Below are 12,002 nucleotides of genomic sequence, written 5' to 3' on the forward strand. Positions count from 1 at the left end.
GAATTGGTTGTTGTTACTGGTTTGGGTATCTCGATTTTTTTGAAAATGTTTGTTTCTATTTTTGAATATGTGTTTCAAGCGTTACATTACACTGAAATTAGGTCTGTCACTGTGTCACAAGGATGGTGTCATCAGTGATGTCATGAGTGATGTCACTGACCATGTCATGAGTGATGTAATATGTGACGTCATCAGCAGTGCATTGCAGGCGCGCAAGTTATAGTGAGTCCAACTAACTATAACGTGGGAATTTCAATGGTTTTATGTCAGTAAAATTTCCAGCTAACTATAACTGGTTTTGTCAGTGAATTTAATAGGTTTTTTAAATGCTAATTCCTAACTATAACTGGTGTGAAACCTATGGTTTTTTCAGTGAATATATATATATATATATATATATATATTACCTACTGGCGGTCGCCAGTAGGTAGTTATAGTTAGGATTTTTTTCAATGCAAAATCTCAACATTCTATTGTGAATAACTTTGGCGCCGGTTAAGGAATCTGCCTGAAAATTTCCTCAAATTTGACTTGTGGCGCCCCGGTCCTTCCCTGACAGTTTGGGGGGGATTTGTCAACCGGGGGCTGAGATAAAAGGGGGGTCCCAAAAAGTGTTTTCCCCATGTTAATTTCCATAGGGTGGTCGACCTCACTTTTAGCTCGAACGGCTGAATGGATTTACACAAAACTTGGCAAAATTGTAGGGACTAGTAGCCCGATGTGCCTTTGCTATATCTCAAGATATGTGCTCCAGTGGATTTTGAGTAATTTAGGTTCAAAAAAATATATTTATCTATAAGCGCGCCCAGTACGCGCACCGGGGTGCTAACCAGCGCGCTACGCGAGTTCGCGCGTGAAAAGCTGATTGGCTCTCTGGTTTCTGTAAACATTCCAAACAGTCCGGAGCGGCCACCATCTTGTGTCTCGGTAGGACGGAGACACAAGAGGTGGTAAAAACAAAGGAGAAAATTAGCAAAATGGGGCAGGGTAGACCCCCACTGACCCCCTAGGTTTGATGTGGGGGCTATAAAAGGGCCCCGAGGGACCCAAAAAAAGATTTTTTTTTTTCGATTTGCGCGGGGGAGCGCCCGGTACGCGCATCGGGTAGCGGACCGGGGAGCGGACCATAGGGAAAAAAGAATGACAGATTTAAAAAAAAAATTGTTGTTTTTAAAATTAAAGGTAGTTCTAAAAAGAACTGTTTTTTTTTCTTTTTGTTGTTTTCTTTTTTTTTTTTTTTTTTACTTTTTTGGCTTTTCTGAACAGTTTTATATTTTTTTTGTAATTTTTATAGGGAGAAACAAAAAACAGGGATTTGTAAACGGCTCAACTGGAGCAAAAAAAAAACAGGAAACAATTAAGGCTTCTTTGTGCATTTGTGGTTATCACCAGCAAGCATGATGAGTGTAATGCTCTGCTCACCATAAGTAATTAATTTCCCACAATGTACACAAACAATTTTGCATCCCCCAAACTTTGGTTGTATACTTGAAATCAACTGACTTGCATCTGGACCCGATGGAGTGGGTTCTTTGGTTGTTGAGGTTTTGCCAGATGATTGGGTTGGTTTTTGCAGAGTTCTCTCACCTCTGCTGCTGAATAGTTAATAGGGTGCAAACGCTGCATATGTCGAATCATTGAATGATTCCCAAAGGAATATTGTTTGGTAGGGTTCCCCCTGGATAGCACAGCACCACAGATGAGACAGGTCACCTTTGCAGCGTTTACTTTTTTGAAACCAGTTGAGATTTTATAAAACTCCCATGTGAAGTGCTCCCTAGGTTTGTATGGTGGAGTGTTTTCAGGCAAGAACTGCCTTGTCCCTTCCTCCTCTTCCTCCTCCTCCTCCTCTTCTTCTTGACCACCAATGAGATGTTCTGGTGGTCCTTGTGGTGGTGGTGGTGGTGGTGGTGGGGCAGATGATCCAGCTGCAGAAAGTACAGTAGCCATATCTGTAAGAAAAAAGCAGGTCTTCCTCACTCAAAGAACAAAGTGAGAATGAGGAAAAAAGTTGGGGGCTTTCATCATTTGGAAACCAAAACTGATCTGAACCAATGAAAAGTGTTATTTTCAGGCCACATGACCCGGCGTGCTTACGCTACGCGCCCCGGGGTGCTTACGTAGCGCGCTCGTATGCGCATGGGTGCATCTGGGCACGCTTACGCCGTGCGTATCATGCGAACGCTGCTACGCGGTACGTCACGATGATGTTTTCGTTCATGGCAATAGCGCTAACGGGGAGCTCACCGGTGCTGGAAATTTTACTGACATAAAACCATTGAAATTCCTACGTGATGTCATGAGTGATGTCAGCAGTGCATTGCAGGCCCGCAAGTTATAGTGAGTCCAACTAACTATAACGTGGGAATTTCAATGGTTTTATGTCAGTAAAATTTCCAGCTAACTATAACTGGTGTGAAACCTATGGTTTTTTCAGTGGGGCATCACCTGCACAATCACTAGGAAGTGAAATCTGGGACAATATATTAGCCCTCTGGGGCGAGACTGAACTTGATTATTGTTTAATTTTACATTGTTTTGGTTATTTACCCATTAACTAATGTGGTACGTCAATACCACTCCAAGATGGCGGCCTAAACAGGTCTCTAAAGCTCGCGAGTATGAGCTGACTCTCCTGTTTGATTTCACGAATGTTTTATTATGTTTAGCCCACTCGGGCAAGATTTAATTCATTTCGTAAATTGCCTTAAAATACAGTATTGTGGCAATGCATATTTATTGAATTGTACCACTCAAGCATGGCGGTCCAAAATCGGCCGAGTGGATTGATTGTAGTCCCTCTTCTATGCACTTTGTTTTCACTATGTAAATAGCACCGTGTAATGAGCACATTAACCGTGACCAAGCCTTAGTGGCGAAACGCGTCGGTAGGGAGCTGCTGATTTCGTGCCTCTAATAAATACATTTTGAAGCATCCAGAGGTAGCCTGTGCCATTCTTCTGAGTGGGAGAATCTTTGTTCTGAAATTAAGGGTGTCCGGCACCCACACAGGCTCGCTGTGATATGAGACGAGGAACAGCCGGGAAAGGTTGTTGGAGTACATATATATATATATATATATATTATCAACTGGCGGTCGCCAGTAGGTAGTTATAGTTAGGATTTTTTTCAATGCAAAATCTCAAAATTCTATTTGGAATAACTTTGACGCCAGTTGACGAATCTGCCTGAAAATTTCCTCAAATTTGCCTCGCTGAGCTCCGGTCCTTCCTTAGAAGTTTCGGGGGGATTCGTCAAGCGGGAGCCAAGATAAAAGGGGGGTCCCAAAACCTGTTTTCCACATGTTAAATTCCATAGGGCGGTGAAACTCACTTTTAGCCCGAGCGGCTGAATGGTTTTCCACCAAACGTGGAAAAATTGTAGGGACTGGTAGCCCGATGTGCCTTTGCTATGTCTCAAGATATGTGCTCCAGTGGATTTTGAGTAATTTAGGTTAAAAAAAATATATATCTATAGGCGTGCCCCGGTGCGCGCACCTGGGAGTGCACCGTGCGCGACACGCGACTTGCGCGCGGAAAGCTGATTGGCTCACGGGTGTCTCTAAACATTCGAAACAGTCCAGAGCGGCCGCCATCTTGTGTCTCGGTAGGATCGAGACACAAGAGGTGGCCAAAAAAAGGGGGAAATGACTATAAGGGGGCGGGGTAGACCCCCCTAACCACCTAGGTTTGATGTGGGGGCTATATTAGGGTCCTGCGGGGCCCAAAAAAAATTAATTTGATTTGCGCGGGGGAGCGCCCGGTACGCGCACCGGGGAGCGGACCGGGGAGCGAAGCATGGGGAAAACCCAGTTTATTCACTGCGTCACCTCTACGACCCTTTCTTGCCTCAATACGTCCCTTTTGCATACATTACATCTAGGTAGATGCGTCACTTTGTAAATATGACTGAATAAGGTGCATTTTTTACTGCACTGGTGCGTCACAAAAAGTGACGCTCCGGTGGCATAAAAGTGACGCATGGCCTCTTAAATGAGGCCTTCAGTCTTCTACTCATGCGTCATATTAAATATATTAAAGCATTGCTGGAGTGTGTCTCAAAAATGAAGCAACTCCAGCAATGCATCCTTTCACATCGGGCCAGGCCCCATGTGAAAGGGCTTGCACGCCTGCTGTGAAACAGGCGTAATATTTGGACGCAACAGCGTCATAAAAGTGACACAGTGATATCTCAGAGATTTCACTGCGTCACCTCTAAGACCCTTTCAATACGTCCCTTTTGCATACATTACACCTGACGTAGGAATAATGTGGCGCAGGGGCTTACAAAGAGACGCATCTACCTATATGCGTCACTTTGTAAATATGACTGAATAAGGTGCATTTTTTACAGCACTGGTTCGTCACAAAAAGTGACGCTCCGGTGGTGTAAAAGTGACGCATTGCCTCATAAATGAGGCCTTCAGTCTTCTACTCATGCGTCATATTAAATATCTGACGCATTATGTCGCAAGTACTTATAGATACGTCAGTATTTCAGACGTATCTGTAAGCGCAAAAGTGATGCATTGCTGGAGTTTGTCTCAAAAATGAAGCAACTCCAGCAATGCATCCTTTCACATGGGGCCAGGCCCCATGTGAAAGGGCTTGCATGCCTGCTGTGAAACAGGCGTAATATTTGGACGCAACAGAATCATAAAAGTGACGCAGTGATATCTCATAGATTTCACTGCATCACCTCTAAGACCCTTTCTTGCGTCAATACGTCCCTTTTTCATACATTACACCTGATGTAGGAATAATGTGGCGCAGGGGATTACAAAGTGACGCATTGACCTAGATGCGTCACTTTGTAAATATGACTGAATAAGGTGCATTTTTTACAGCACTGGTGCGTCACAAAAAGTGACGCTCCGGTGGCGTAAAAGTGACGCATGGCCTCATAAATGAGGCCTTCAGTCTTCTACTCATGCGTCATATTAAATTTATGACGTATTACGTTGGAAGTTCTTACAGATACGTCAGTATTTCAGACGTATCTGTAAGCGCAAAAGTGATGCATTGCTGAAGTGTGTCTCAAAAATGAAGCAACTCCAGCAATGCATCCTTTCACATGGGGCCAGGCCCCATGTGAAAGGGCCTGCACGCCTGCTGTGAAACAGGCGTAATATTTGGAAGCAACACCGTCATAAAAGTGACGCAGTAATATCTCATAGATTTCACTTCGTCACCTCTACGACCCTTTCTTGCGTCAATACGTCCCTTTTGCATACATTACACCTGACGTAGGAATAATGTGGCACAGGGGCTTACAAAGTGACGCATCTACCTAGATGCGTCACTTTGTAAATATGACTAAATAAGGTGCATTTTTTACTGTACTGATGCGTTACAAAAAGTGACGCTCTGGTGGCGTTAAATTGACGCATGGCCTCATAAATGAGGCCTTCAGTCTTCAACTCCAGCAATGCATCTTTTCTTACCCTTCCACACCCCCGTTCCTTTTCAACATTTTCTTTGAATATCTACATTCCCCATATTCACTCTTCTTCTTCTTACTTTCCTTCCCAACACTCACCTTCTTTCAGTCCCTCTACTTCACTTCCTTTCTCCTCTCATACCTTTCTGTTCTTTCTTACTCATTTTCCTTTCCATTATCAATGCACTCCACTTCACTTACTCTTTTTCATTTTTTTAAGAATATAGCTCTTTGATGAGAATTGGAGGTAGTTCTGAAAAGAACTTTTTGATTCTTCTTTTTTTTAAGAACAGAAACAAAAACAGGGAATGGAAACTGCTAAACAGGAGCAAAAAAAACAAAAAAAATTTGGTCTGGGAACGGCAGTGATGGTTCTCCAATGCTCGAACCATGAGCAGGACACCTTGCTCCCCATAGGTAAGGAGTTGATCGCAGTATCTGCATTTCAGGACACCTTTGTTGAATGCAGGTTGTATATTAGGAACCAGCTCCTGCGATCGCCCCCTTCCAGAAGTAGTTGCTCCTCCGGTGGATGTAGAGGCCCCATCACTGGGAACCTCTTGTGCCAGAGCCCTGACACTTTCCCGGGCAAAAATCTGGGGGTCTCTCCTCTCCACATGGCGTATCATTGTGAAGTTCCCAAAAAAATATTTCTTTTTGGGGTCACCCCGTGACAGGACTTTTTTGCAGATCCTGCACTCCACTTTTGGAGCATTCACCTTTTTCTGGTCAGCTGGTATTGAAAAAAATTTCCAAATGAAATGCTCCTTCACCTTTGGCTGAGGAGGATCTTCATCGATGAATTCAGGCTCATCTTCACTGCTGGATGGTCTGGCAGCCATGATTAACCCAGAAAGAAGCAAGAGCAAAAAGGCAGGTCTTTCATTCACAAAAGTGAAAGAAGAAGTGAAGGAAATGGGTGGAGATTTCATTCTTTGTAAAAAAACTGTTAGCAACCAATGAAAAGTGTTATTTTAAGGTCACGTGACTTGATGCGCTGACGCTGCGTGCACCGGAGCGCTTCCGTGTGCGCATACGCGGCGCGAACGTAGGCGCTTCCGGGGCGCACACGCGGCGCGAACCTAGGCGCATACACGGCGCCAACGTAGGCGCTTCCGGGGCGCATATGCGGCACGAACGTAGGCGCTTCCGGGGGTGCTTACGCGGCGCGCCGAAGTGACGTTTTGATAGTTTCACGGAAATGCAAAATCGTAAATGTCTTGCGTGCTTATTTACTTTTCAATTCATATTTTTTTTCACGAACGAAAGTAGCGCTCTGGGTGCGCTTTCCGGAGAGCTTACCGGAGCGCGCACCCAGAGCGCCCTAGGAAAAAATGATAAAAAATAATAATAATAATAATAATAATTAATACTTACACAAAACAGCAAATTTATAAAAAAATCGTAGGTTAGAAACTCGATATAGAAAGGAATTAGCGTTTAAAAAAAACCTATGAAATTCACTGAAAAAAACTTAGGACCACTACAGCACCTGTTGTGGCAAGAGCCCTAGTTGGAGTGTTCTCCAGAGTGGGCTTCCCTAAGGAGGTTGTCTCTGACAGAGGTGCAAACTTCATGTCAAGCTACTTAACTGCTATGTGGAAGGAATGTGGTGTCAACTACAAGTTCACTACACCCTATCATCCACAATGCAATGGGCTTGTTGACAGGTTCAACAAGACCCTAAAAGGGATGATTCATGGACTACCTGAAAAGCTCAGGCGTAGATGGGATGTCGTGATACCCTGCCTTCTGTTTGCTTACAGAGAGGTCCCACAAAAGGGGGTTGGCTACAGCCCTTTTTTGTATGGGCATCCTGTAAGAGGACCCCTGTGTTTGGTGAAGGAAGGATGGGAGAGACCTCTAAAAAAGCCTGCAACCAACATAGTGGACTATGTACTTGGTCTCCGCTCCAGGATGGCTGAGTATATGGAGAAGGTATCTGAAAACCTTAAGGCCAGCCAAGAACTCCAAAAAGCTTGGCATGACCAAAAGGCTGTCCTGACTGTGTATCAGCCCGGACAGAAGGTGTGGGTGTTGGGGACAGTGGCCCCAGCAGCACTCAAAGACAAATGGTCTGGGCCCCACACAATCCTTGAGCAAAAGGGAGAGGTCACCTACCTGGTAGACCTGGGAACTCCCAGGAGCCCCCACAGGCTGCTCCATGTAAACAGGCTCAACGCATATGTCGACAGGAAGGACATGAGCTTGCTCATGGCCATAGATGAGGGACAGGAGGAAGAGAGTGACCCTCTCCCAGAACTGCTCACTCAGAATCCTGATGATGGATCAGTGGATGGTGTTGTCTTTTGTGGCAGCCTCTCTGAGCATCAACAGAAGTTTTGTAAACAGGTTCTTCAATCCTTCAGGCATTTGTTCTCTCTAACACCCAGTCAAACCAATTGGTGTACCCATGAGGTTGACACTGGTGACAGCTTGCCAGTAAAGAGTAAAATCTACAGGCTGATCATGTTAAAGACTGCATCAAAACAGAAGTGCAGAAAATGTTGGAGTTGGGAGTCATTGAACTCTCAGATAGCCCTTGGGCTAGTCCAGTAGTTCTAGTGCCAAAACCTCACACCCAGGGTGGTAAGAAAGAGATGAGGTTCTGCGTAGACTACAGGGGTCTCAATGCAGTCACTAAGACTGATGCCCACCCAATACCAAGGGCAGATGAACTTATAGATAGATTGGATTCTGCCAACTACTTAAGTACATTTGACCTGACAGCTGGGTATTGGAAAATCAGGTTAGCTGAGGATGCCAAGCCCAAGACAGCATTTTCAACCCCTGGTGGGCATTATCAATTTGTGGTAATTCCCTTTGGTCTGAAAAATGCACCTGCCACCTTCCAAAGGCTGGTGAATCATGTTCTCATTGGGCTGGATGACTTCTGTGCAGCATATCTTGATGATATAGCTGTCTTTAGCTCCACCTGGAAGGATCACCTGGTCCACCTGAGGAAAGTGTTAGAGGCACTGCAAGCAGCAGGTCTCACTATCAAGGCCACAAAGTGCCAGATAGGGCAGACACAGGTTGTGTACTTGGGCCTCCTTGTAGGTGGAGGCCAAGTTCAACCACTGGAGAGCAAGATACAGTCAATCAGGGACTGGGCTCCTCCCACCACCCAGACTCCGGTTCGAGCTTTCTTGGGCCTGACTGGTTACTACAGAAAGTTTGTCAGGAATTATGGATCAATTGTGACTCCACTTAATGAGCTGACAAGTAAGAAAATGCCAAAAAAGGTTCAGTGGACAGCAGGCTGTCAAAAAGCATTCGATGACCTAAAGCAGGCCATGTGCACAGCACCTATCCTCAAGAGTCCAGACTACTCCAAACCATTCATTGTCCACACAGATGCTTCTGAGTTGGGTGTGGGAGCTGTTCTATCTCAACTGAATTTTGATGGTCAAGACCAGCCCATTGCTTTTATAAGCAGAAGGCTGACCCCCAGAGAGAAAAATTGGTCAGCTATTGAGAGGGAGGCCTTTGCTGTGGTTTTGGCCCTGAAGAAACTGAGGCCATACTTGTTTGGCACTCATTTCAAAATTCAGACCGACCATAAGCCCCTCTTATGGCTAAATCAGATAAAAGGTGAAAACCCCAAACTGCTTAGGTGGTCCATTTCCCTACAGGGGATGGATTTTACAGTGGAGCATAGACCTGGCACTGATCATGGCAATGCAGATGGGCTCTCCAGGTATTTCCACTTAGAGCAAGAAGACTCACCTGGTCAAGGTTAGTTTATTGTCCCAAAGTTTGGGGGGGGGTCATATAGGAGAGTAGGGTCTGCAATCCGGTTCCATGATGAAATATCGTTAACATAAATATCGTCTATAATAAATATCGTCACTAAAACATCGCTTACAGAAATATCGTCATCCTATACATAACATAGATTTCACACAAATATCGATATTTTTTTATCGACAACCCTAATATCGTTAACACTAATATCGACTACTTAAATATCGACTACTACATTATCGACTGTATTTTAAATAACACTACCTTTGACATATATATCGACTACACTAACATCGACGACCTATGTACTCTAAATATATACAAAAAATATCGTCTTTTTATAAACAACTCGAAAAGCACTATTCTTTGATTTAACTCAATTTTTTCTGCTATTTTATTGACATCACTAAAACATTTCATATATACTTTTACAAACAAATAGTGAAGCAACATCGTCTCACTAAAATAACGGTTTTCCCACGCCAAATAACGTTCTCAACCAATGATTTTGAATTTCCACTAATTGAACCAATCCAAAACTACCATTAATTAACTCACTCATATAAATACAATTACACACCTAACGTAATTTACCATTTTTGGCCCAAACTTGGAGAAAAACGGTTACCTTGCTGAGAGAAGAGAATACAAACGAACGACTACAACTACAATACATCACACTACACTTCAAGTAAGTTAAATACCATTTTTCTTTCGAAGTTACTATAAATCCATAAACTCCCGATTTTTAAAACTGTTGTTCTTTAGAGTAACAACTAAACATGTTGAACTTATCAACAACGACAATACAGTTAGATGTAAGCACTTTTATTAACTACCTTATCCATGTCTACTTAGATAGCTGATAAAAAAATTTTAAACTGGCTAAGTAAATGTAAAATTTTAAAAACATGTATCTAACTACTATCATCCAAATACTACAAGTAACACAATGATAATTTTTTCCACAGACTCTACAAAATTATTTGCCTATCTACAACTACACTACCAACATCTTCTACTACATTAAGTAAGTATAATCACTGTATGTGTAAAAATTCAAAAATTAAAATGAAATACTTATTACACTAAAGTATTTCTTTCTATTATTCTTTAACACTACTACAGAACTTAAACAGGATACAAATCTGAAAAAGAAGTAAGAATAAAAGGTTTACCAGTGAAGCCACATAGTAAGTATACATTAGCACTGTAGCCTAGTATTAAACACATCTCTATAAATTGTGTTCAATGTTCTTAAAAACACATATATATATTTCCACAGATCTACCTTAGACATGGCAACTGGAGCTACTTTCATTACTTCGCAAAAAGGAAAACTAATGCTGAGCTACATGGGTTACACCTACACCCAAGAAAGAGTGAAAGCAAATAAGACCCATTGGAAATGTAGTAAATATTACTCTAATGCATGCTATGGTAGAGCAACAACTGTTGATAACAATGTGGTAAATGTACGTGAGCATAACCACCCACCAAATGTAACTGAAGTGGAAGTGAGAGAAGCACTAGAAACATTGAAAGATGCTAGTACAGGATCACAAGAAACAAGCACTAGCATTTTAAAAAATGTATTAAGCAAAGTTCCTGAACATGTGACAGGACAGCTACCTTCTATTCCCAACTTAAAGAGATTAATTGCAAAAACTAAACGTGCTTCTGATCCAACTCCACCAACACCAGAAAGTTTTCAGGATATAAAAATATATCCTGAATATACCATTACACATAATGAGGATAAATTCTTAATGTATGACAACAACAGCCAGGACAAAAGAATTTTACTTTTTGCTACAAATAATAATTTGCAAAAGCTTAAATCATGTGAAACATGGATGATGGATGGGACTTTTAAAGTTTGTCCCAAACCTTTCTATCAACTTTACACCATTCATGGGGAATACCAAGATACAAATATCCCTCTAATTTATACTCTGCTGCCAAACAAAACTAATACTACCTACGTTGACATTTTAACAACGATCAAAGAATTAACAGATAATTACTATCCTCAAAGAATTATCATTGACTTTGAAATTGCCATGATTCAAGCAATCCTTAAAATATATCCCCATACCTCCATACAAGGTTGTTATTATCACTACAACCAAAGCATATGGAGGCACTTACAAAAATCAACTTTAAGCATAGAATATTCTACAAACAGTAACTTTGCTTATCAAATAAAAAAGTTGATTGCATTAGCATATGTACCAACAACAGAAGTAGCTAACTACTACAATTTATTAATTGACAGCCCTTTCTACCGCACCAATGAAAAAATACTAACTCCCTTCTTAGACTACTTTGAAGATACCTGGGTTGGAAGATTACATCGTTCAGGCCACCGTAGACAACCTAAATTTCAAATACCATGGTGGAATGTATATGCTAGTACAATAGCACAGAAAGCTAAAACTAATAACGCAGTTGAAGGATGGCATAATGCCTTCCAAGCCACTTTAGGAAGAAGTCAACCAACACTTCACAAACTGATCCAAAGCATAAAAAAAGAGCAAAGCTACCAAGAACTCAGAATAGAACAATCGCTTTCTAAAATTGGCCCTAAACTAAGTAAACAAACATTAAACATGTACGAATATCTGCAGCAAAAAACTAGAATGTACCCAACTATAGAAGGTCTAGCATACTTAGATCTAATAGCAAAATCAATCCTTTAAATATAAAAATCCAAAAAGTGAGCAAAGCATTATAAAAGATACTATGTAGTAAAATTTATTAATATTATATCATGTAAAATTATCAATAATATATTTTTACAAGACATAATAATA

At 41.8% G+C, this 12,002-nt stretch overlaps 1 long non-coding RNA gene across 1 annotated transcript; it reads left to right on the plus strand.

The window, feature by feature from the left end:
* The first annotated feature begins 10,157 nt into the window (after positions 1-10,157).
* Positions 10,158-10,630, plus strand: LOC147666701 (uncharacterized). The gene is made up of 3 exons (XR_015304744.1): positions 10,158-10,216; positions 10,315-10,379; positions 10,472-10,630. It is a non-coding gene; the product is annotated as an uncharacterized LOC147666701 (long non-coding RNA).
* Positions 10,631-12,002: the final 1,372 nt, after the last annotated feature.

The sequence above is a fragment of the Lissotriton vulgaris genome, unplaced genomic scaffold (genome assembly GCF_964263255.1).
Source record: "Lissotriton vulgaris unplaced genomic scaffold, aLisVul1.2 SCAFFOLD_2279, whole genome shotgun sequence".
In the NCBI taxonomy this organism is placed as follows: Eukaryota; Metazoa; Chordata; class Amphibia; order Caudata; family Salamandridae; genus Lissotriton; species Lissotriton vulgaris.